Raw genomic sequence first — 26,312 nt, forward strand, 5'->3', positions numbered from 1 at the left:
ATTAAGAAATGTTACCACATAAAGTGTAATATTAAGAAATAAATACATTGTAATACATGGAAGGTAATACTCGTCTTTAGAGGACTTATCGCTATGATTCGTGTATTTATTACTTAATACAGATCATCGATGGGTTTAAGATGAGACATTTGTATTGTGGACCAAGTGGGAGAATGTTATCCCCGATTCTCTACTGTCCCTTATTTTTCGCACACATTTACAACCCTATTTTTTCGGATCCCTTATAGTGGTCCACTTCGTCTCAACACGTTTCTTATAGTTAAGAAACGTGACCCACTTCAGATCTGGTTTGTGGCAACAAACCAAAACGTGGTCGAGTGCTTGATGGAAGCCTCGACCAAGTTTGGTTATAAAAGGAACCGTTTGGTCCCCAAAACTACTCACTCTCTCAATCTCCTTCATTTTTACACCATCTAAGGAGTGAATCAGAGTTTTGGAAGTACCAAATCGAGATCGACGGATCTTCAGCGTAAGAGGGTGAAATCAATGGCGGGAGGTATTTATACAAATTTTGGGCATTTTCAGTTTTGATTCTCTTGATTTATTTCCGCATTTATTTGAGAATCAATATGTTAGATTTGGATTTTAATCTAACAAAATGCACATAAGTAAATACATAACTCTTATAGAAAACATTTAATTATAATTTAATAATTTTATTTTAAAGAAATAAACAAGAACCTGAAAGCATTATCGGGGCATCTGTAGAAGAACTTAGCAATAGTCCTAGTAGTGAGTGCAAGGGGTAGCAGAAGAGAAACAGTAGGAATAGGAAGCCAAACTAGAATAAAATCAGCAATTTTGGCCATTAACTAAGAAGTATGTGAACTAGAAAGGTAAATGTTAAGAACCATAAGAACCATACAAATTCAAACATTCAACGGAGAAGAAAAATAGTTATTACTTCAAAGAAAAAAGTGATCCTTTTGCAACTAGGCAAGACACTTCTAGTAAGAAGATACATACAAACATAGGCAGAAGTCGTGACCCAACATGCCATGTTATCTTCCAATAATCATAAAAGATACAATGATCTGGACCACTTTTTCAACTTAAACACCTGTCTTTTTTGACTTAAGCATCTAAATGGTATGAAAAATAAAAAAAATCAGAAGTTACTTATTAACAACAGACCTGGGACAATGCTGGAACTATTGGTTTGCCAGTGCTTTCAAGAAGCCCACTACAGTCATCAATTGAGAACACATCTTACATAAGAAAATAAGAACTTAGGAATAAACTTGTATCACTCACTCTTTAGATTGCTCAACTGAGCATGCTTATGTAATCCAAAATTCCCTAAAGTTAAATTCTATGAGGAATCAACTCCAAGCGCACAAAAAGTGAAAACAACATCTCCATTTGGTAAAGAAATGTGACAAAAGCACCTCAATATGTTCATATAATTCCCAGAATAATTCCACTGTGCATGCAATAAATTCTGACAATGATCTTTTATTTCAGAAAAGAATTAAATCGACAATTGTGGGTTGAGATTATAAAAGCCTTTTTATAAAAGATGCAATTAAAAAACAAATCTATAGAGGAAAAGCCTTGCTATTGTGACTCAAAACAACACTCAACCTTTGATTGTCTTCAAGTGTATAACATATGTATCTTGAGAAAAAGCATATATAGATTTCTGCACACTCAAATGCTACTTCAAGTGTTATTTCAAGTTTAACATTTTTCATAAAGGAAATGCTAGCCTCAATTGACATTTGAGGCATGACATTAAATACATGGATATTCCCAGCATTTCTTAGAAACAAGTTTCTAGGAAATTAGTACAAATCCCTAGAAAATTTCTAATCTTAACTCCCATTAATGTTCTGCCTCAAGCTTCCAACAATAAACAAGGTTGAAAGACTAATGATAAACATTAGCCTCAAACCTCTTTAGAAGATCGCTATCAAATGAATGACTTAGAAGGGAGGATATTCCTTAGGATGTCCCTAATGAAACAAATACCTAGGTTAATTATCAATCCTTAGGAAAGCTCTGGTTTTACTCCCATCTCAGCTGTATATATGTTGTTGTGCATCAAATTCTTTTGTAAAAGAATTTCTATTTCAATTGTTTTTTCAGTATATATTTGCTTATTTTTCCAAACAGGTCCATATATTTGCAAAATGCACCATACCCAATATGAATATAGATGCTCTAATTCCTCCCTAAATTTAATCTTGGATCGTGAAGGTTTTTTACTTCTATTTCCAGTTCTTTACCACCTCTAGATTTTCCACGAAATACCTACTTTTTTTCCTAACAATAATAATTCAAAGATCAAAATGTAAATAATCGACCTATGTCGAGTTTGGTTTTCAGCTTGGTAGATATGAACAAATCATTGATGGTTCTCACAAGAAAATTCAAATGTTCTAAAGTGGGACTTGGTAATTGTAACATTCATCAAATAAGAAAAACTAGTAATTCCATTTCTACTAACTAAATTAGAAATTAAAGACTATTAAATGCAAAAAAACAAATAAACTCAATTTCCCTAACAATTCACACTATGAAAACTTCAATTTCATCAAATAAACAAACACATAAAAATGCATAATCAACCAAAAATAATGAAAATCAATTTAAGGGGAGCATACCTGCTTGTTGTAATTAAAGTAAAGGGCTTGCTGGGGATCAATCTTTTCGTCTTTCTTGAACAAATGAAAGATAACAAAGGCGCACTGCACAAGGTGGAGGAAAGAATCAAATACATTCGAGTAATTAACAGGGCACACCACTTATTATTTTAAAATCTAAGTGGTGAATTGAGATGTTTTACTAGGTAAAGCCTTAAGGCGTAAGCCCAATGTGTTTTGGAGAGCCCTTCCCTGAGGTGAGTCTCAAAGGTGTAAGCCTCCAACACCTTGGAAAACATTGCCTTGACATGATCTTCTTGTCCTTATTGTTGATTATATTTTTTGTTCATTAAGAAAGACTAGCTAAATAAATTATCTCATGATCAGATGATTCAAACATACTAATATTTACAAGTGTGGGTTTAGCACACATGAAAAATGGGAAATCTCAACATTTGGGAGTTGCTTTGTGGTTGCAAATTCTATTGATGTATTGTAATCTACTTTGATAATCAAGATCACCCATGGCTTGGAATACTCCATCTTATATTTCAAGTGAGCGTAGTACAAGCTATGTCCATATTGAAAATTGCTAAATTTGTATTTTCTGAAATAATTAATTGTGATTAAAAGTCCAATTCATGGGATCCAGTAGTATCAACAGAAGTCTAGTATAGCTAATTGGATGTTTAGGCTCTAATTAAGCCATCGAGGTGAAACTATTCAGCAAAATTGGACAAGGTACACATAGTTTGCACATTCTAACCATTAATTTACATTGATTGGGATTCCTCTAGTAAGCTATTTCACAATTAGATGCCCTAGGCACTCCAATTTCTTAAAACTGAAATTACATATCTAAGAAAACTTGGGATCACATCTATCATCCAGTGTAAGGGAATTCTTATTAAAGGCCTCCACCTATCATATAATTTGAGTTGAGAGAATAACATGGGCATTTCAGAACAACATTTTTCCTTGTGAAGAACATATTACCAATACATGTTATGAATTGGTTGATGATCAATTGATGAGATGAATTGGATATAAATCAGAAAACATATCTAGGGTTTAAGGGGATTATACCTCATTCGGCAAAGCAAAACTCAAAGTTATGAAATCTTCAATTTGAGTTCTAAGAACTTTAGAGACCCTTCAAACTCCATTTTTAACTTTGAGAGATTGAGAGAGAGATGTGAGATCGATATACAGAGATCATTAAAACTCTGTCATTTTCAACTTTGAGAGAGAGAGAGAGAGAGAGAGAGAGAGAGAGAGAGATTACCAGTGAAACAATCGAAAGATGTGAGATTAAGAGATTGCAATATCACAAGAGATCAAGAGATTGATGTTAGATCGAGAGATTGCGAGATCGCTAGATATCGGGAGATTGTAAGATCGTGAGAGATCGCGACAGATGTGAGATCGGGCGAACGCGAGAGATCAAGAGACGTGAGATCTCCAAAGTTCGAGAGATATTAGATGGAGATTGAGAAGAGAGAGAGAGATAAGAAAGTAGACAAAGCAAATGAGAGAAATTATATACTGTTGTTACTTCTTCCCTCATGTTTTGTTCAGATAGACTCTGTTTTTTATTTATTTTTAAAAAATAAAAATCCAATTTCACAAGTTGAAGCTAACAAATTAAACTTCTTAAAATTCTTCGATTTAAGCCACACGAATTTTTCTGTCAAATTTTAAGTTTTTCACGTAGTATTACCACCATTCAAAGAGAAAACCAGCTATGGTTAATCCACTATAATCAGTTTACTTTCCAGCCAACATAAGTCTAGTAAGGCTTCTGACCTAACTAACATATTCAAGTTAGAACTTTTCATATTAATCTATTAGTTAAGGTAAATTGTAATAAGAATAATGAGATTTATACAAAGGATCATGTTCTCTATAAGACTAGTATAAAGATAATACTAACATGATTCGATGAAGTTTTTACTAGTTAGGATAGGATTTCCTTAAGTCACTAAAATTTTCATTTTCTATCATTAAAGGTGTCATGCCTCAAAGAGTTCATGAGAATCATTCTTGAAGATGTAACATGTAATTATATCTGAGGATGATTAATAATTAAGGGGGGAGGAAGGTCCTATTAAAACCCAGGTTACGATAAAAAAAACAAAGGTGATAGCACAATCATCTTTATTATCATTGATACATATAATAACATACATACAAAGTAACATAGAAGATTCACACTATTGTGTTACACATAAAGACATACATATAATGAGGGGACTAAGAGTTGGCTTTGGCTCTTAAACAAAAACCACCTTTTACGCCCCTCTTAAATGTAACCTTAAGTGGTTGATCACTTGTAGCCAAACGTCTCACAAAGGACTTGAAAGGTGGTGTCACACAAACTAGGACAAAAAACAAGCATGTAAGCATCCTTGTAGTTCTGAATCTTAAACCAATTGCTCAAAGTTGAACAACCTGGGTTGCCTTCAATACCACCCGTTTTCACCAATAACTGTCTGATTGATTCATCAAAATCAGCAAGCTGCCACACCATTGATTGCGAATAGATCGTTGCAGCGGAGAACTTGATATTGAGATCGGTGGTAACATGAATGATCCCTTTCTTTGGGTCCACTGGAGCGAATGTCAATGGGAGCCCGTTCGATGCATTGTTTTGATCTTGGATTACATCAAATGGACATGAGCCATTCCTGTTGGGTGCTAGGGTTAACCCACCACTTCTTCCATGAGTGATAGGTAGTATATAGTACGATGTGTCATGCACTACTTCAGGTGCATTATCAGCTAATACTGGGGACAATTTGATCGTAAAAGTTAAGAGTAGCAATGGAAGAAGACTTCATTGTAACTTATTATGTGATATGAGTGATGATGATGATGAAGAAATGATAAGTGATGATGATGAAGAAATGAAGGGAACGTCGAGTTTGCAACTTTGCCTGAAACGTTATTGGGTTCAACACGACAAGTGTCATAATATTTGATAATGACTTATGAGTCACCATTTGAAGGAGTCAAAGTCAAATAACCTTATCTTATTACACATTGTTTGCGTATTAGAGTGTACTAGAAATGGATAAGCCCATGTGACGAATTAGGGCTGTCAATGGATGGATCGGATCAGGTCAACTTGGTATCAATCCAATCTTAATTGGATCGGATCTGAAAATGATCCAATCAGTATTGGACAGATTCTATGAGATTGGGTGTTCATATATTGAAACAAGATATTTTAATACATTTTATCGGATCATTACATGGTTGATCTAGAACTATCCGATGATATATAGGACCGAATGTGAAATTTGTAATATTTCAAATATGATATTTGAATGAAGAAAAATCAACGAACTTAGATTCTTGGACATTACTTCTTATCTTATCTCATAAACCGCGGGAACATGAAATTTCTAGATTTTTACTAGTCATAGTCATTATTCTTTCGTACATTGTTTTCATATCAAAGTAGGTAAGCCTCCAATTTTGATTTTAAATAATTAAAAATATTTAATTATTAATATAATATGATTCATCCGAGCTAACTTATAAGCCATTGAGTTAACTCAACTTGATATCTCTGGACATATCAGGTGCTTTCTGATTTTTGAATCTTAAACATACATCTAGAACTTCAAATAAGTTAACGAAAACTTGAGACCTTAACACTATTTAATTATAAGCACAATAAAATAAGTTATTTGACTTTTGACTTCTTCAAAATTTTGACTTAATGATCAAATGTTACAATTGTCAAATAAGATGGCAAAGAAAAGTGTCTCCTTCAACATAAATTTTTTCTGTTTGTACTTTGTACACGATACGTGTCATGCAAACGCTATAAATAGGAGACGTTCCTTCATTTCTTCTTCATAACTACTCTGTAACAACTCATACATTAGTTACGATGAAGACATCTTCCCTTCTTCTTCTTCTTCTTCCTCTTTTGATCTCTACCGTTACAATCAAAGCATCACGGGTGTTATTAGATGATGATGACTTTGAAGACGTTCATGATACATCGGGCAACGACGTTAAATCAGGTCAAGAGTACTATATACTGCCCGTCATTCGTGGAAGTGGTGGAGGAGTGACCGTAGCAAGCACAAGGAATGGCTCTTGTCCATTGGATGTTGTCCAAGATCAAAACGAGGTATCAAATGGTCTTCCATTGATATTCACTCCTGTGGACCCAACGGAAGACAGTGTTGATGTTAGCACCGATCTCAACATCAAGTTCTCTGCTTTGACAAGGTGCGCGCAATCAACGGTGTGGCAGCTTAGCAATAACGATGAATCCACAGGGCAAAGGTTCGTGACAACGGGTGGGGTTGAAGGGAATCCAGGTCGTTCAACTTTGAGCAATTGGTTTAAGATTGATAGATATGAGGATGCTTACAAACTTTATTATTGCCCTACTGTGTGTGACATCTGCAGACCCCAGTGTGGTAACATTGGTATTTATATTGGAGGTGGAGAGAGACGTTTGGCTTTAAGTGATCAACCTTTTAAGGTTGTGTTTAAGAAGGTGTAAGCGATGGTTCTTATTTTAGTATCAAAACCCCTATGATGTATAAGCTTTATTTAATATAATAATGATAATAAAGAGGGTTTGAATATATTAATTAAACTTTGGAGAATAAACAATTGCAGGAGTTGTTATAATTATTTGTTTTCAATAATCTAATTTTTATTTCTTCTTTATTGATAGAAACTGAAAACTTTGTTGATTGTTGTATGAGGTTAGTAGAACCCAATTAGCAGGGTATATATAGAGAATAATTGAATGAAATTATAGTATATATATGCCCCACTGAATTGTTGTAAGAGTGTTACTTCTATCATATTTAATCCTCAAAAACCAAAAGGTGAACAAAATAAAACACGCTTGTTGTTTGACGAAATATGTAGGGGTGTAAGGGCCAGTCCAAAAACTTAGGTTTCCCATATGAACATCATTTGTGTAGAAAAGACTATGGGCCTGAAGCCTGACCCATCTGAAAATGTAGGCTCGAGGCCAGCACGACCCAGCTTGGAGTCATTGTGAGGCGGGCCTAAAATTGTTATAAAGGCCCATAACCAAACAGTAAGCAAGAACACAAGGCCTTTGACTTTTAAAGTTTTAAATGAACCATGGGCTTGAAGTCTGGCCCATCCCAGACTCATTGTTTCACGATGTTGCATTATCGAGTGGCTCCCTTAACTCAGTCATCAATTTATTCCAAGGAATTCTTGAGAACTCATTTGTCTTAATTCTACAGCAGTAATAAAGAAAATGCAAGAATCTAGTTAATTTACGAGGCTCCCTAATAAGAAGTAAGCTAAAGAAGAAAGAAAGATCTTACAAATTTATCAAGTCCTTTTGGGCTTCTTCTCAATATCATGATCTTTCTTGTGTTGTAGGAGAACAACTGCTGCACACAAGTAACAGAGAATACAATCTAAGAAACTCTCTCTCTCTCTCTCTTACATATATAGTAAGAGTGAGAGAGACAGAGAGAGAGAGAGAGAGAGAGAGAGAGAGATTGTATTAGGAATTAGCTGTCGTGGAGGTGCAATCACAATCATAGATGCTTTTTTCCTCATATCTCTAGGAAAGCATCTATAGATCCGTGCACCACTTTGACGCGCAGTGTGAAACGTAGGCACTCCAACATTTCCCATTTCTTAATGAGTTCTGATTTTTTAACTTAACTTGACAAAGTGACTCAGAAACTCATAACGTGGCATGGGTAAAGAACCGTAGATTCTTTCCCTCGGGATACACAACCAACCTGACCAACTTACCATCTGCATTTGTGTATCCCGAGGGTGCAGATGTGTATCCTGAACAAAAGAATCTACAGTTCTTTGCGCAAGGCACGGTGAGTTTTTGAGTCATGTCAGGTCAAGTTACAAAATCATTAGTCTTTTTTAACAACTTGAAAATTTTGATAAAAATTCAATTTTGTATAAGTCAAAATCTAAAAATTTATATTCATCGACCACGGATTTATGATAAGCCCACGTAGCAAGTCAGCAAAATTTGACTGATCATGAGACATATGATATTCTGACGATTCTAGATTGTCAATTATTTGGACCTAGACCAAACAAATCATTTCTAACCATTGGATCGAAATATTTTCATGATGGACTAGGAACCCACCATCACTCCTCTTTCTTAAGATACAAAATCATCAAATCCAACAACTAAATAAATGATGATTCCCATTATTGGTGTCTAGATAAGAAATACCAGTAATTTGATCGATGGGACCAAAACTCGGCCAAATCTACAGCTTGGAAATGCACCATGCAGTGATCTGTGACTGGTGAATGCAACGCAATCCATACCGGTGAAAATGTTAAATTTGATTGACAAAATGTTATTTTCCATTGACCCATTATAATCATAGTACCAAAGTAGGAGAATGAATTTAAACCGACAAAGGAAAACTTTGGAAAAAAAAAATAAAAAAATAAAAAAAATATATTAAAAGTTATGATGTATAAATATATATAATGAAAATTTACAAAATCAAGTTATTATCATCTAATCTCATATTTTCACATTTATGAATCTCCAAATTCAATTATGTAACAAATCCCACATAAGAAATTAAAAAAAAAAGTGATCAAAATTTTTTTTTCCTGCGAAAAAATAAAATGTGAAAAAATGGGAATAAAATGCATATATTTTTTTTTTGACACAACAGAAAAAAAAAATTGATTTTTTAATCATCAAAGAGGCAAGACGCATTTAAAACACTTTTTCTCAAAATATCACCGTTTTTTTGTTACTAGATTATAACAACACCACACTATGGCTTTAAAAAAAAATGACCAACAATGCATCAAAATGTAATAGAACATTAATAGCGTTGACAAATCTTATAGGTTTGCAGCTTGTCGTCGATCCAATAATGTCGAGTGATGAAGTACTACTCCAATTTGATGAAACTAGGATTGAGTTGAATGGGACTAATGGATTCAGAGAAGAAATAAGGATTTAACGTAAGGTTGGGTACATGAAGAATTAGAGAATGTAGGAGATTTTTTTTTAGAAAACGTTAAATGAGAAATTGACACTGTTGTGGGGTAAAACATCCCACTCCAATTATATTGGAGTAGGTACACTATTCTTGTTCCTTGGTCTATCTTTAATGCTTCTACAAAGTAAAAAAAAAAATATATTAATTGATCTAGAATCAAATTTATTGGTGGAAGTTCTAAACAGATGAAGCGTTCCTTGGCGGATAGAAAATTTAATAGTTTGATGTCTTCATATTTTAAGAGACGTGCAATGGGAGAGGTTAGAGGTTAGGTATTTGTTCAGAGTAGAAAATTTTTTTGTTGATGCCTGTACATTGTTTGCTACTCATTCAAAATGTAATATTTTTTTATTCTCAGAATACCCTTCCTTTTTGGGCTCATAAGTTTATGGGTGATTGGTTAAATATAGGAACCCCTAGGCGGTCTTGACTTGTATTTTTTTTCTTACATTTTAATAACATTTGCTTACTTAACCCAAAAAGAAGGTACACTAATCCTCTTTATTATCTTTTTTCTCTTCGCCCCCTTCTACTTTACTGTTTTTCCTTTCCTCCCCCCTCTTTTTTAAATAATATACTTATTATCTTTCCTCTTTTACCCAATTTTTCAATAATATGTGTCTAACCTTACTATCTTTCCTCTCTTTTACCCCTTTAACCCCAAAATTTCATCGAATTATGGTGCTGTGAGTAAATTTGCTCACAGCCCAACAATCGATTGACATATGGTATGGATGATGTAAGTAATAAAGATAAAATTTCTCTCTTGGTTGCACATCATTTGCCCAAAAATTTTAATTTTAAGATTTCAAATTTTGAAAAGGGTTTTGGGGCCCACATGTATCATCATAGTGGAAATCGACAACTCAACCTTCTAGATTTCATTAAAACACTCATGATAAAAAAACAATTTAAAAGAACAAAGTTTTGCGAGTTTGTTCCAAGGTGTTGAAAATGGATGGCTAGTGAGCACCTAAATTTAAAATATAAATTCAATGGTGAAAATAGCTATTCTTTTAAAATAAATTTTTTATAAAATTCCTAGAATTTTGTCCCCTACAAATTTTGGTATTGGATCATGTTTTTGAATGCCACAAGGTGATCTAATCATGAAATTTTGTTTTTCCATTATGGGAAGAAGATAAATTTCTCTCTTATTAATTTCTTTTGCCATTTGTGCCATATGTCAAATGGAGTGTTGGGCTGTAGGCTAAAAATCACTCGCTTATGACCATGTAGTTGTGAATTCTTTTGTGTTATTTTGTATTTTTATTGTATAAGGATGTTGTTGTCATTTTCCGTAAATTGAGCGGTTATTTTTGATAAATGTTCACTTTTATTCCTGAGAAAACCACCGGAAGGGAAAGGGTTGTGGTAATCTGACTACCCCAGGTGGCATACTCAATCGATTCTCTTGACATGACAAGTTTGAGAACCATAGATTTGTACTCCTCGGGCTCACGATTCCCCCTAGATACACTTTTTAATGGGGAAATGCAGTTGTGTATACCGAGGGGCATGGATCTACGGTCCACAAACTTACATGTCAGGGGAGTCGATTGAGTATGCCACGTGGGGTAGTCAGATTATCACCATTCAAAGAAAAAAAAAACCAGCTATAGTTAATCCACTATAATCGGCTTAATTTCCTGCCAATATAAGTCTAGTAAGGCTTCTGACCTGACTGCTAACATAGTCAAGTTAGAACTTTTCATATTAATCTATTAGGTAAGGTACATTGTAATAAGAATAATGATATTTATACACAGGATCATGTTCTCTATAAGACTAGTTTAAAGACAATACTAGAATGATTCGATGGAGTTTTTACTAGTTAGGATAGGATTTCCTTATAGTTAAAATTATTCAATTGTTCTTTGCATAAACTCTATGTGGGTTGTTGTAAATTTCAAACACAAATCACCAAAATTTTCATTCTCTATCATTGAAGGTATCATGCCCGAAAGAGTTCATGAGAATCATTCTTGATGATGTAACATGTAATCGTATCCAAGGATGATTAATAAACAAGGGGGGAGGGGGTCTTCTTAAAACTCAGCTTACCGAAAGGAAAAAAAAAGGAGATTGTACAATCATGTTTATTATTATTGATATATATATAATAACATTCATACAAAGTAACATAGAAGATTCATACTAGTGTGTTACACAAAAAAGACATACATATAATGAGGGGACTTAAAGTTGGCTTTGGCTATTAAACAAGAACCACTTTTTACGCCCTCTTAAACATAACCTTAAGTGGTTGATCACTTGTAGCCAAACGTCTCACTCCATTATCAATATAAATACCAATGTCCGTACAGAGGACTTGAAAGGTGGTGTCACACACACTAGGACAAAAAACAAGCTTGTAAGCATCCTCGTATTTCTCAATCTTAAACCAATTGCTCAAAGTTGAACAACCTGGGTTTCCTTCAACACCACCAGTTGTCACCAATGACTGCCTGATTGATTCATCAAAATCAGCAAGCTGCCACTCCGTTGATTGCGGACAGATCGTCGCAGCGGTGAACTTAATGTTGAGATCGGTGGTAACACGAATGATCCCTTTCTTTGGCTCCACTGGAGTGAATGTCAATGGGAGCCCGTTCGATGCCTGGTTTTGATCTTGGACTACATCAAATGGACATGAGCCATTCCTGTTGGATGCTCGGGTTAACCCACCACTTCTTCCACGAGTGACAGGTAGTATATAATACTCTAGACCTGATCGGACCTCATTGCCCGATGTGTCACGCACTGCTTCAGGTGCATTATCTGCGAACACTAGGGACGATTTGATCGTAAAGGTGAATAGCAATGGAAGAAGAAGAAGATAAATGGAAGAAGATTTCATTGTAACTTATTTTGTGATGTGAGTGATGAAGAAATGATGAGTGATGATGAAGAAGAAATGAAGGGAACGTCTCCTATTTATAGAGTTTGCAACTTTGCATGACACATTATTGGGTTCAACACGACAAGTTTACTCTTCTTTTATGCACTTTCATATTGTAATATTCGAGTCACCATTTAAGGAGTCAAAAGTCAAATAACCTTATCTTATTACACATTGTTTGCGTATTAGAGTGTACTAGAAATGGATAAGCCCATGTGGCGAATTAGGGCTGGCAATGGATCGATCGGATCAGTTCAACTTGGTATGGATTCAATTAAGATTGGATCGGATCTGAAAATGATCCAAGTATTGGACAGACTCCATCGGATTGGGTGTTAATATATTTAAACAAGATATTTTCATACATTTTATTGGATCACGACATGGTTGATCTAGAACTATCCGTTGATATATTGGAACGAAAACTTATCGGTTTGGATCCTTATTGGAATCCAAATCCTTCATCCAGACTTGAAGTTATTGGGTGGGAATACATTGGATTACAGGTCTGATGAGATGCATTGACAGTCCTCTATACCATTTCCTTCTCTTTTCTTTCTTAAGTTTTAACTTGTAAAATTTGATCACAGATTTGAAATTTGAATGGAGAAAAATCAACGAACTTAGATTCTTGGAAATTATTTCTTATCTTATCTTATAACGAATGGAAATATAGTTTGACCACGGATTTGCTGTAAACCGTGAGATCATGAAATTTCTAGATTTTTACTAGTCAAAGTCATTATTCTTTCGTACATTGTTTGCGTATAAAAGTAGGTAAGTCTCCAATTTTAATTTTGAATAGTTAAAAATATTTAATTATTAATATAATATGATTCATCCGGGCTAACTTATAAGCCATTGAGTTAACTCAACTTGATCTCTCACGAAATATCGAGTGCTTTCTCATTCTTGAATCTTAAAACATTGATATAGAACATCAAATAAGTTAATTTTCGATTTGATTTGATGTTTTGAAACATAACTTCTTTTTAATTTTTAATGTGCAAGTGTGGAGCCACACAAGAAAAATATATTTGATTGGTGAGTTTAAAGAATAGATTCAAGAATTTTTAGTAGGTGATCAGTTTGAGGGAAGGCATACGAAAATACTATAGTGTTGTTTCTGAATTGTTGAGCCCATAGGCATGTGTTCTAAAGATTTGGGCCAACCCAATTGCTGAACCCATGTATTTTGATCCATGGCCATTTGGCCCGAGAAGAAACCCTTCAGCTCACTTTTAGCTACCATGGTGAAATCGTGGAACCCATGGACATCTAGCCTTCCATAAGATTGGATGTAGTGGAGATGAAAATGTTGAGAAAGATGAATGGAAAGAATAGAAATGTCACACCTAGGATTTTGGGACCCGTGAGTGGCCCATGGTCCATTGCCCAACTTACTCGATAAGACCACCTCAACTGAACTCACCGAACTATTTACAATGTGAACACATTCGATTGGGTACCAATCGAAAAACCATCTAACTCAAATTAAAACAATTTCTGATGGATCATACCTGTCAGTCAATAGAGTTTTTGCAAAATTATTTTCAATGTCTATTCTTTTCCAAAACAGAGGCAATATATAGATACAATTACATCCTAAAATTAAGGAAACAAATTGTTTCTATATTTATATACAAGATTGGTCAACTAATCAGATTTCTAGGAATAATTACGTACAACTCATGCGCACACACCCCTCAAGTTGGTGCATAGATGTCTATGATGCCCAACTTCTCAATTATACCATGAAACACCTTCCTTGAAACTGCATTTGTAAGTATATTAGCTAGTTGATTCTCGGATTGAATAAATGGGAATTGTATAATATTTTTGTAGATACGTGATCCTCGATTATGAGTACCATGTCTACTAAGAATTGGAGTCGCCACCATTCATATTGTAAGTGGGTGTGAATGGTCACTCGATATCCATTTTTAGAAAAACGTCATTTTTGGCACGTAGTGACTCTCGATGGATAAAGTATCGATCAACCTCAAGATCAGGGTAAGCGGCTCGATTGGAAAAAAGGGAAGGTGTTAGGCACTCTTTTCTCCTCGTCAAGTGACGGTAACCTCAACACAACTCGATCATTTTGATAAAAAAAAATGCGAAAAATAAAGTGCCACGTGTTCTGCATTTGTACCTTAAGTAGGGATTTGTTTTGGGATATAACTTGTAGGGATCATCTCATCGAAGGAGATGATCCTAAAGAGCATAAACCTTAGACATAATCGATATTTGGAAAAATGTTGGCTAAGGTTTCGGATCCATTCTCATGGGTTGAGAAGAATCCGAATTTCGATTTGCCTCAAAACAGTTTTAGGATGAAAAATCGATTTTGTTTTAAAAAATGATTACAACCCGTATACTTTCAATCAGATTGAAATTCAATCTATTGGAGATAAGGAAGGGGAGCATTACATCTTAGAGGCATTCTAAAATAAATAAATAAATGAGGGGGATAGTAGAAGAGGGGAATGGAGATGGTAGAGAAGGAAAGGAGGGGTTTGCTTTGACTCACCTTGAAGCTTCAATCTTTCTTTTTTTCTTCTTCTTCAATGTCTTCTAAGGTCCTTAGTAAAATGTGAGAGTGTATTTTTCTTTTTAGAATATTGATGTGAGAATAGAGAAGACATGATTAGAGAATCAATTTTTTTAATGAGACTTGGTCACCATTCTTGGAAGGGGAGGGGGGTATTTATAGATGTTTGGAGAATATTTTAGGGGTATAATGGGGTGAAGGATTGAGTAAAAGTAGAATGGTTAGGGATTGAATGTGAGGGATATGTAATCTTGAGTTGATAGGAGGGTAATTATGTAATGGAAGAAATGGGTGGTATTTTTATCCAAATGATTTGGATCTTACCCAAACCATTTGGGTAAAGTGTTTGGTGAGATGAGATGAGTGATGGAAAATGGTGGTGTAAGGAGTTAGGTGTTTGATTGAGTGTTAGGTTAGTTGAGGAAGTGAGGTGTTTAAATTTAAGAGAATGGTTTATGTAAGAGGATGTAAGGGGTTAGGTGTTTGGATTTTGGAAAAGATTAATGAGATGATGACAAGTGTTAAAAAGAAAGAGAGATGGGTTAATTAGATGAATTGATTAGTGAGGGTAGGTGTTTGATTGAAGAAGAGGAGTGCTGGTTAGGTTTAGGAGAATAGATTTTTGTAAGAAATGATGAGGGAGGTGTGGGTTGTGATGTGAGTTGGTGGTGTGTTTTAAGGAAAGGTGATAGGTTAGGATGTATGGGTTGTGATGTGAGTTGGTGGAATATTTTAAGGAAATGTGATGGGTTAGGGTGTATGGGTTGTGATGTGAATTGGTGGAATATTTTAAGGAAAGGTGATGGGTTAGGGTGTAGAGGTATGGGCTGTGATATGGGTGGTTGATTGTGTTAGAGAAGAGTGATAGGTTAGGTTAGGATAGGGTATGGGTTGAGGTAATTTTTGGAAAGAGGTGAGATGGTAGATGAATTGTTTAAAGAAAGGTGATGGGGGTAGGTGATTAGATGAGGGAAGAGAAAGGTGATGATGACATGTGTCATCTTTTGATGATAAGAGGGTTATTGGTTGATGTGAGTAGTGATTAGTGGGTTAGGGTTGTGGGTTGGATATAAATTGGATATGGGTTTGGACTTAGGGGTATTGAGCTTGGGTTTTAGCAAATGTTAGGGGTTTTATGAATTGGTTTGCGTTATTTTGGATTGGATTTTTAAAGGTGGGTAGGTTGTAAGGTTTTAGGTGATATGGGATTGAATTTTAAGTTAGGGAGGAGGTGAAAGATAGATTTTGGAGAGTTGAGGGTTTGTGGGCCTTAGGTGGGTTTATGGTATTTTGGATTTGGTAGTGGGACGGTAAATGGTAGAGGAAGTGGTAGGCATCCCAAGTCTCACATTTTTAGTTTGTTTATTTTTTTGATTTTGTAATCATTTGGTTGATCAACATGCCACGTGTTGGCAAATTAGACTTTTTAAACCCATCAATGAATTTTATTGAAAATCGATTATTTTTGATACAAGAGCGGAGCGGATGATAATTTGACTACCCCACGTGGCAAACTCAATTGACTACGTTGACGTGACAATGTCGGCAATTGTAGATTTGTGCTCCTTAGGATACACGGCTGCACTTCCCCATAAAAATGTGTATCTTAAGGGAATCATGTATCCTGAGAAGCTCAGATCTACAATTTCTAAACTTGTCACATCAACTAGTCGATTGAGTATGCCACGTGGGGTAGTCAGATTATCATGACTCATTCCCTTATTTCATTGATTTGCGGGTTAACATTCAAGAATTTCTTGTGGCAATGAATTGTTGAGATCACAAGAAATACTGAATGTAATCTTTGTATTAATTCTTTATTTGTAAGAAAAAATAAAAATAAATGAAAATAAATATATATTAGGTAATGTCAACAATAAATTTTACAAATTTACCTTAAGATTCATGAAATAAGATTGCAAATGATTTTTTTTATTTTGATGAAAAGGAGTGTACAAATCTCAGTATTTTCCTTTGATCAACAATCAAGTAAAAAAAGATTATGTATGTGGATTTTCTTCTCTCCGAACTTTACATTTTATCGGTTGAGAAAGTTGCTTTGATGATGATTTTGTTTGTACTTGATCTTCTATAGATTTTCTTCTCTCCGAGTTTCATGCTTTATCGGTTGAGAAGATTTTCTTGACTTTTAGAGAAGGGTTTTATACTTGATATTCTCTTTAATCGAAATCCGAATTTCTAAAGAACTTTGCTCTTGTATTTATAGATTTAAAGATAATTTAACTTAGATTATACCTAAAGTTAAAGAGATTTGATTGATTTGTTTAAAGACTAAACTTATCTAAATCCAATTTCAAGGATTCTATTAATTGATATTAGGCCAAACTCATTTATTTGGGATGTAAGGCCCAATATTTAATATATGGATTACTTGATTTTGTTTAGGTCACGAGCTTTATTTACAACAGCCCAAAGTCAAATCATATGAGGTCCATCTTGATCAATAGATCCGAATTTATGTGAACCCAACTTTGATTTGTATGAACTTCCCAATAATTTAAAGAGTTGCAAGGTCGCTTTTAAAATTTCGATACCCACAGGTAAGATATATTATAATAAGACATCTATTGATTTACAGCCAGGGACATGTTCATGTGAAGATTTGGACAAAGATTAGCTTCAATTATATTTTATAAGTTAGAATTTCTATTTCCTATTCCTGAAATAAACCTTGCTTGGATTCTCATAATCATTGTAACAAAGTTCAGATATGATAACTACATATTCGAGGGAATTCAATTGGGATTAATTCAGATAAATTTGGAAACTCTTATAAAAAATCTAGAAAAACATTCTAATAATGTTAATGCATTGGGAAATCATCATTTCCAACCTCCCTAAAAACCTTATCTTGTTCTTGAGAATTGAATGTTGAAGAAAATAAAATTTTGAGAGTGAAGGACAAAATTTTTATAATATTCTATGATTAATCAGAAAATCAATGATTAATTTGCCAATTTAATCTGGCTTGTTCTAATATGAGAATTTTACGAATATTTTGAAAAATCCAGGGTATTTTTCCAGATTTTGTGACCATGCTTATAATCTTGTACGAGCATCGGGAATTTCACATTCATTTGAAGGGTCCAGCTAGCTTAGTTGCTTAACTTTATGGTTAATGATAACATAGACATAGGTTCAATTCCAGCCATTATTGAGTTACTCATGATCTCATTAAACAGGCTTATCAATCCATAAAAAAAAAATTAAAAAAAAAAAAAATGAAAAAGAAAAGAAAAGAAAAGAAAAGAAAGAAAACCAGAAATTTCATTTTCTATCATTGAAGGAGAAAAGGCCACAAAATATATTATTGAAAATGGATAACTATAGGCTTTGGACTGTTTATCTTTCAAAGACACATTCACAAGTGGAGGCATTTATGAGCTTAAAATTTTGATGTCGAACGACTTCTACCCCACCTTCTCTCATTGTAATAGTAAAGATAATAATTTCTTTCCACTATTTCCTAGCTATCTCATACATCAATCATCATTGTTTCCTTTTTCTACCATTGAATATGAATAAGCAGCAGCAAAAAAATAAATTATTGAACATAAATTACTATAGTTCCTCCAATCTCTTTTCTTTCAAAGTTTAACAAACTCAACCATCTTTATTGATTATCATTATTATATAAAATATAACTTACATATAGAAAATTCTCACTGGCTAGTAGTGTATTAATTAGACTCATCATAGGGTGGCTGAGAGTTGGCTTTGATTCTTAAACAAAAACCATATTTTATACCTTCTCAAACATGACCTTAAATGGTTTATCACTCATAGCCAAACGTCTCATCCCATTCTTAATATAAATACCAATGTGCCCGCACACGGGTCTGCAGGTGTTACACACAGTAGGGCAAAAACGAAGAGCGTAACCATTCTCATATTTCTCAATCTTGAACCAGTTGCTTAAAGATGAAGCACCTGGTTTCCCTTCAACCCCACCTGTTGTTACGAATCTTTTTCCTATGGATTCATCGAGCACAAGCTTCCACACTGTTGATTGCACACAGATCGTTGCAGTGGAGAACTTGATGTTGAGATCGGTGGAAATACGAACGAGCCCTTCCTTTTTCACAGGAGTGAATATCAATGGCAGACCATTTGAGACCTCATTTTTTTCTTGGACAACGTTCAATGGGCATGAGCCTTTGGGGGTACTTTCTAGGGTTAGTCCACCACCAGTTCCACGATTGAGAGGCAGTATATAGTACTTATGACCTGATTGGACCTTGGCACCCGATACATCACGTACGACTTCAAATCCATGCACAGCATCGACTAACACCAATGACGAATTGATAGTAAAACCGAATATTAGCAAGGGTAGTAGAAGAAGAAGTGAAGAAGTTTTCATTGTAACTTATGTGTTGTTATGACTTATGAGTGGTGATGAGAAGAGGAATGGAGCCTCAATCCTATTTATAGAGCCTACATGATACATATTATTGGGTTGAAGGAGATAAGTTTCTTATTTTTATTTTAAAATTGTTTCAGTTGACCCCTAAGTCAAACTTTTGAAAGAGTCAAAGTCAAATAAGTTTTATTGTTTGACATATTATGCGTACATTAGATATGTATATAAAAGCCCATGTGATGAAATCACCCAAATTAATGAAGAAATTAATGCCATTGAAGTCTTCTCTCTCTAGTTTCTTCCTTCTTCTTTTCTTTTTAAACTTAAATTTTTTATCAGAAACTTCAAATTTATACGAGTCAACTTCATGTTCCCGGGATTTTGAGCGGTTGTGATATCGCCAAATCAACAAAACGCTAAATCTAAACTCTTTAAATTTAAGAGTTCAATGTCCGTTCAATTTCAAAACATTTGATTGTGGTTTTAAAAAATCTTTTTGTGGATTTAAAAAAAAGAAATCTGATCTATGATTTGAAAACCAGAGGAATTGAGTGCTATTGAGTTTTAAAGTGATCGATTCAATACTGTATCAAAATCATTGCAAGGAACTGTAGGAAAAAACCACTACAGAGGATTCACTCCCGGATTTATGACAAGCACATGATGAAGAAGATTTTTGACTACAGATTTATGATAAATCCACGAGACAAGTCAGTAAAATTTGACTGATCATGTCCTTAAAGGTGGCGTTTAGTGCCCTTCTTCACGGGTTACTTCTCATTCCTCTAGCTGTCGTCAAGCTTCAAATTGAGTCAAACTCTCTTCCAGTGGTTAATGCTATTAAAGGTAGGAAGTTTCCTTATCATTTTGAATCATTGGTCTCTAGATGTTTGTTCATTCTTAGCCATACCGTTTGGGATATCGGACACGTCTTTATAGAAAGGTGCTTGTTGGAGAACAAATGAATCTCCCAACCAAACACCAGAATTTTATCCAAAAAAAAAATGTCTTTTCAATATCATATATAATGATTCTAGATTGTCATGAACAGGTCAATACAAATTATTTCATGATGAAATAGTCCAATTCGATGAAACTAGGATAGAATTGAGTGGAATTAAAGGATTCAAAGTACGAGAAATTAGAGAGGAAATAGGGATTTAATATAAGATAAACGCGAGGGAGATAATGTAAGAGAAGAAGTTAGATTTTAGAAAACACTAAATGAGAAATTCACATGGCTTCATTAATATTTCTAATTAATTTCTTTTATAAATACAAGTATATTTCATCATGTTAAGATCTAAGGTCATTCTAAATAAAGTTGTGGATGTTAGCTTAAATGTAGAGATCAGAAGCCAGAGAACATTTGCAATTTAAACAAAAAAATTTATGTTGAATAATAAGTAGGGCTGGCAGTGGGTGGGATAATATTTGTTTACCTGACTCATCTATCCGACCCAAGTTATTCGGGTATGGGTACAATTTTTTACCCGATTAAGATTTAAGGTAAAATTATTCATTATTATTTTATCCCAATTTTTTAGGGTCGGATATGCATCTTATATATCCAATTCAAATATCCATTCACTCAACTTCAATACAATAATTTCACAGTGAGGTTTATATATTTAACTTCAATATCCCCTTGAAATTTGGGTACGACACGGGTATCATTTAAAAAATTGGATAATTAATCAAATATCTATAGCTTAGCAAAAATAAAAAAATAAAAGAATATCTATATCTTTACCTAAATTTGGTGACAAATAGGATAAAGCTATCTGGATATAGAGTTGGATAAAGATACAGATCTATGATTTTTTCTACCCACACCCAACTCATTGGATCCTTTGTAGCTCATTTTTTCTATAGCGCTTTTGGACGGTTAATAGTGTGCCACTTCAACCTCACATTAAACCTACACAGCTGAAAATGGGTTGAAAATTGGGGTTTTAGTGACCCTCCATTTTCAAGGTGTTGTATCATGAGAAAAAGACACTTTTTTTCTTCATTAAATTAGATCTAGACCATTAAGACCAGGGTTTGTTATGTTAATTTTCTCTGATGTGGCATTCTCTTGACTAATAGAGAAAGTGCTGCAGGGAACTACAAAATAAAAAATGGCTACATATGATCTGCTTCCTTGCTAGCCCTAATTGCAAGGCCACCATTCTCTCAGTATGATAATAACGAAATTACAATTTAAAAGTTTATTTTTCAAGGATTTATTAGAGAAAATATAGGTGAGGGGATTTCTGTCCAAAAACATGAGCTACTATAGCAAATAACTCTATTTTGAGAATTTAAAAAATGTGGCCTTATTTTAACATTTCCATAAACTTATGGAATTTTTATGCTAAAAGTCCTTAATTTTATATTTGTATGCGAAGAAAAAAAAAATCATCGTTTCCTCTCCTTTTGGTTATGTTATTTGCGCCACATGTCAAACAACTATTAGGCTGCGAGCAAAAAATACTCCTTATTCAACCTTTTCTCGTTGGGAACGGATCCTCTGTAGCGCAACTTCTTTGTAGCACTTTGTAACGCGATCTCCACAAGTGAGAAAGATTCATGTTGAGGAAAAATAACATCTCAAGGCAGGGCTGCAACCTAGGTAGATTGGCCCAAACTTAACCTGGACTCAACCCTATAGATGAGTGAGCTTGGGGCAAGTTAGGTTGAAAATGAGTTGAGCCTGGGTCAGAATATCTCGACCCGATTTCCATTCAAGTTGAGCTCGGGTTGTGGGTACGAACAATCTGATTCAACCTAAAAACCCGATGTCATATAACAAGAAATAAATATTTTTATTATTATATTAATTAAATATTTTTTATTTAACTTTTTATTCCATCTAATTATTATGACTTGTGAACAATTAGTTAATATTAATGTGAACTTTGGTTTAGTATGGTTTGTCTAAATATTCTCTCAACGATGGATTTGAAGGTTGTATACAATTTTGTTCACCAGTAGTTTTGTCTTTGATTATGTATATCTATTTTTAAAATATTCAATGAGCCCAACTTGACCAAACCTCTAAACATTACTTAAACTTGGGTTAACTTGAACTCAACTCGATTTTCTAATATCAAAGCTTGGATTGAGCATAGGTCCGATGGACGGGTTGAGTTGTGCTCAAGTTGAGGGTTCTGGCATTCTGCTACTAGGGTTGAGCTTGGGTTTACCCTCCAACCCATCCAGTATCTCATGCGGCAGAGTACATGTCTAAGATTTGATTTAAAAAAATTAAAATGAATTTCTTTTTTTTTGGGTCAGATAAAAAGATTTTAAAATGGATGGTCAAATGAACTCCCAATTTCAAACAGTGGGCTTTAAGTACCTCATTGATGTGGCACTCTTCCAACCGTTGGATCACACTACATAGGACTACAGGGAAGTTGTGCTGCAGAGGATCCGCTCCCTTTCTATTTATAATAGAGTAATTAAAGATTATAATTTCTTTCCACAATTAAGGTGCCGGAAATCTTATAAAACAATCACCATTGTTTCCATTTTCTATCATAGAAAAAGAAGCAGACAAAAAATAGTTTATTGAACATAAATAACTATAGTTCCTCCAATCTTTTTTCTTTCAAAGTTTAACCTACTCAACCATCTTTATTAATTATTATTAATATATAAAATAAAACTTACACAGAAGATTCTCACTGACTAGTAGTGTATTACACTCATCATAGGGTGGCTGAGAGTTTGCTTTGATTCTTAAACATAACCATAAATGGTTTATCACTCAGAGCCAAACGTCTCACTCCATTCTCAATATAAATACCAATATCCCCACAGAAGGGTCTGCAGATGTTACACACAGTAGGGCAATAAACAAGCTTGTAATCATCCCCATATCTCTCAATCTTAAACCAATTGGTCAATGTCGAACGACCTGGATTCCCTTCAACTCCACCTGTTGTCACGAACCTCTGTCCTGTTGATTCATCTAGTGCAAGCTTCCACACCGTTGATTGTATACAAATTGTTGAAGCGTTGAACTTGATGTTGAGATCGGTGGTAACACGAACGATCCCTTTCTTTGGGTCCACAGGAGTGAATATTAATGGGAGACCATACGATACCTCATATCGATCTTGGACAACATCCAATGGACAGGAACCATTCCTGGGGCTTGCTAGGGTCAACCCACCACCACTCCCACGAATGACAGGCAGGATATAGTATTCTTGACCTGATCTGACCTTGTTGCCCGATATGTCGCGCACTGCTTCAGGTGCAGAATCAGCTAACACCAACGGCAATTTGATATTAAAAGTGAAGATCAAAAGAGGAAGAATATGAAGAAGAAAAGAAGTATTCATTGTAACTAATGTGTTGTTGCAGAGTAGTAATGAAGAATAAATGAAGGGAATGTCTCCTATTTATAGAGTCTGTATGACACGTAGATATATATATACACAAACACGAAGAAAAAAATGCTTATCTTATTGGACATTTGTTTGCATGTAAAAGTGGATTTGGGATAACTGATTATGGATAAGCCCATGTGACCAATTACCATCCGAGTGGTACCTAAAACCCACGTGGCAGATCAGCAAAAGATCGTACAATTCTGCTACATAGACGTGAACCACTTGATCACTATTGACTATTGAGAAGTATAATTTTGTTTCTAATGGTGTTTCATATATACGCCAATATCAATATGATACTTAAAAAATTTCTCATAGTTTGGGTGTTTAATATAAAAATAAGAAAGGAAAATAACAGTTAAATAACTATTAAAAAAAAACACATAGTAAAGAGTTGATTTCAAATGGTGGAATCTAATCAGAATGATGGCTGAACTGCATCCCTTATAAGATTATAGATTTATATTGATTAATAAATCTACACAAGATGGACTGAATCACATTTGGCATATATTTATAAAATAGGAAAGTTTTATCTCATGATCTATGAGAATAGGATTCTCTTGTTAAGAATACCTATCTCATGAGTTTATGCAATAATGTCTATGATCTCTATTTTCTTTTTTACTCTAAAATCTCTTGAACAAAAATTCTTTTATTTAAGCCAAATAATCCCTAGATATAGCTCTGGTTTTTGATAATTTCACAAAAAAAAAAAAAAAAAACATGGTCTTTTAATTGAGGTTCACAAGATGGCTAAAATTGTAAGAGCATCCCCAACATTGCTCTTTACAATAAAAAGCGCATTATATCAAAATCTGACAAATGTTAGTTTAACTAGTCAAAAATTTGTTGGGTGCTCCAATAGACTCAACAAATCTTTTATTAATTCAAAATTGACTTAAAACTTAATAAGAGTTATAATCTCACATTTTTGAATCCAAAAACATGATCCGATGCCACAAGATTTTAACGAATGAAATTCTAAGAATTTTGGGGAAAAAAATTTATTTTTTACTGTTGATTTAATAAATGTAAGTTTTGAGAGTTTGGTAGCCGTCCATTTCAACATCTTGGATCAAGATAAAAAATTAAAAAAATTATAATATTTTTTTTGTGAATAAGAATTTTTCATTAAAATATAGAAGGATGATGTAGTTGATTGTCAATGTGATAATCCATGAGGACCCAACGACCCTTAGGAAGATTTTTTTTTTTTTTTTTTTTTGATAAATAGTATTGTATTCCAGTAACAAACCCAAAATCGGTCGAGATGACCAACCTGAAGAGGCCTTACAAACAGCACTACTCACGATTAGAACAACATATCCTATCCCACTTATACACGAAATCCTCAAAAAATAGACCCCTAAGCTCCTTATACACTTTGGACCAACAAAATATAAGACCCAAGATGGACATAATTGTTTCTAGACAATCCTTCTGTTTCCCTTCAAAAATGCGTCTATTCCTTTCAAACCAAACCCCCCAGCAGATTGCAAAGGGTGTAATATTCCACAACAACCTTTTTGTCCCACCAAACGGGTGACCAATTGATGCCAAACCCATGAAGATGTCCTTAATTGAACTCGGTAAGCAAGTTGATACCCCGTATAACTTCAAAAAGTGACCCCAAATGCCATGCGAGAACTTGCAATGGATTAGAAGATGATCCGATGATTATCCATTATCCATACATAACACACAACAACTTGCCCCGCACCAACCACGCCGTATCAACAAGTTCGTAGTTTGAATTCTACCTAAAGCCATTGTCCACGTGAAGAAGGCGATTTTGCTTGGCACTTTTGGTCCCCAAATAGAAGCATGAGGAAATAAAGAATCCCCATTATTGTACAAGGATTGGTAGAATGAGCGTATCGTAAACCTTCCGTCCTTACTTTCCGACCATATTTTCTCATCTTCCCTTCCCGTGCATTGCTCGATACTAGAAGCGCCTCCCACTAATCTTCCAACTTCTTGTAGTTCTAGCTCATTTATGTCTCTTTGAAATCCAAGATCCCATGTGCATTCTCCCCTCATAATTCGTCGGACGGATGTGATTACTTGCCCTTTCTTCGAGGATATAGAATACAAGGTTGAGAAAACCTCCATTAACGGTTGGTTGCCATACCAAGTGTCCTTCCAAAACCTTACACGGTTGCCTTTGCCCACCTTGAACTTTATTCTCATCTTGAACAAGGGGATGATCTTCATGATACCCTTCCATAGCCCGCACCCATATGGTTGTCTTGTTGATCCACTCTCCCATCCCATCCGGCTCGACTTGTACTTGCTTTCTATGACTTGTTTCCAAAAGTTGTCCCCATCATTCCCAAACTTCCACAACCACTTCCCTTTTAAGGCCACGTCATCTCCCCGAACCTCCTAACACCGAGGCCTTCCTGCTTCTTAAAAGAACAAACCTATTTCCAATTGACAAGATGATGTTT

General features: G+C 34.5%; 5 pseudogenes; 1 reads left to right on the plus strand and 4 right to left on the minus strand.

Annotated features, from left to right (window-relative positions):
* Positions 1 to 4,932: 4,932 nt before the first annotated feature.
* Positions 4,933 to 6,499, minus strand: LOC147392424 (kunitz trypsin inhibitor 5 pseudogene; annotated as a pseudogene).
* Positions 6,479 to 7,230, plus strand: LOC147392425 (kunitz trypsin inhibitor 5 pseudogene; annotated as a pseudogene).
* Positions 7,231 to 11,768: 4,538 nt separating this feature from the next.
* Positions 11,769 to 12,536, minus strand: LOC147392426 (kunitz trypsin inhibitor 5 pseudogene; annotated as a pseudogene).
* Positions 12,537 to 18,666: 6,130 nt separating this feature from the next.
* Positions 18,667 to 19,518, minus strand: LOC147392427 (kunitz trypsin inhibitor 5 pseudogene; annotated as a pseudogene).
* Positions 19,519 to 23,069: 3,551 nt separating this feature from the next.
* Positions 23,070 to 23,855, minus strand: LOC147392428 (kunitz trypsin inhibitor 5 pseudogene; annotated as a pseudogene).
* Between the last annotated feature and the right edge of the window lie 2,457 nt (positions 23,856 to 26,312).

The sequence above is a fragment of the Akebia trifoliata genome, chromosome 11 (assembly GCF_017979445.1).
Source record: "Akebia trifoliata isolate Shusen 1 chromosome 11, ASM1797944v1, whole genome shotgun sequence".
Classification (NCBI taxonomy): Eukaryota; Viridiplantae; Streptophyta; class Magnoliopsida; order Ranunculales; family Lardizabalaceae; genus Akebia; species Akebia trifoliata.